We start from the raw sequence: 1,417 nt of genomic DNA, 5'->3' as shown, positions 1-1,417 counted from the left end.
TTTGGTTTATCATTATATATGTATATATTCCTAAACAATTTCTCGCTTAAATTTACATGACTTTGAGTTTTGTATTTAGTATCATAAAGCATATATTCTTTTGCAACTTGTTTTAGCTATGATGTTGTATAGCTCTAATTCATTAATTTTCTCTGCTCTGTAGTACCTCTCTTAATACAGTATAATTTCTCTATTCATTTTCCTGTCAAGGGATATTTAACTTGTTTCCAGGTTCTTGCTATTACTAGCTATGATGTTATGAAATTTTTGTACACATCTCCTAATAAACACAGGAAATAATTTCCCTAGGCTGGGGGTTCAAAGTGTAGTCCTAGGATCAGCAGCATCAGCATCACCTGGGACCTTACTAAATGCAGATTCTCAGGCCCCACTCCAGAGTTACTGAATCAGAAACTCTGAGGGAGGGCCCAGCAATCTGTGTTTTAGAAGCCCTCCAGGTAATTATGATGCATACCAAAGTTTGAGACCCACAGCTGTAGGCCAACCAAGAAGTAGAGTTGGTAGGATATGTGGCATACATGTTGTTTCCTTTATTAGATATATTAATTTTCTTCAAAAGCATTGCACCAATTTACACTCTCACCAACAGTGAGAATTCCTACTGTTCTACATCTTCCTCAAGACTTGGATTCATCAGAATTTTTTTTTTTTTTTGAGACAGAGTTTCACAATTGTTGCCCAGGCTAGCGCGCAATGGCACGATCTCGGCTCACCACAACTTCCACCTCCCGGGTTCAAGCAATTCTCCTGCCTCAGCCTCCCAAGTAGCTGGGATTATAGGCATGCAACACTATGCCTGGCTAATTTTGTATTTTTAGTAGAGATGGGGTTTCACCATGTTGGTCAGGCTGGTGTTGAACTCTCGACCTCAGGTGATCCACCTGCCTCAGCCTTCCAAAGTGCTGGGATTACAGGCATAAGCCACCATGCCTGGCCCAGAATTTTTTATTATTGTGAATCCAGTGGTTATAAAATGGCGTCTTACTATGCTTTATATCTCACTTTTTACAGAACAAAGTCAATATACTCCAAACAACCCCTTTTCAGAACTAGCTTTCCTTTCCTTTCTTTTCTAGCTCCCCAACTTCTGAGATGGTGTAATTTCTACCATCCTGAGGGCTAGAAGTCTGGGCACTATGTTTTATATGCCTCTCTGTCTTCCAGAAGGCATTGGACAGTAGACTTCTAGTGACAACATCACTACTGTCTAGCTCCAGAGAGTGGCTCTATGTATGAAAATTTCAACTTGGAGAGAGTCAAGGGTGGTATCTTGATAGGTGATATTTTAGGATGGCTTAGATGTAGGGTTGGTCTTGGAATATGCCTCATTTGTATTGTAACCCATAGGTTGCTGGGGCCTCTTTTCCTTAGGATCCAGAAGGGATTGTTTTAAACA

Source organism: Nomascus leucogenys, chromosome 1a (genome assembly GCF_006542625.1).
Source record: "Nomascus leucogenys isolate Asia chromosome 1a, Asia_NLE_v1, whole genome shotgun sequence".
NCBI classification, from domain to species: domain Eukaryota; kingdom Metazoa; phylum Chordata; class Mammalia; order Primates; family Hylobatidae; genus Nomascus; species Nomascus leucogenys.
Note: the sequence above shows the minus strand (reverse complement) of the source record.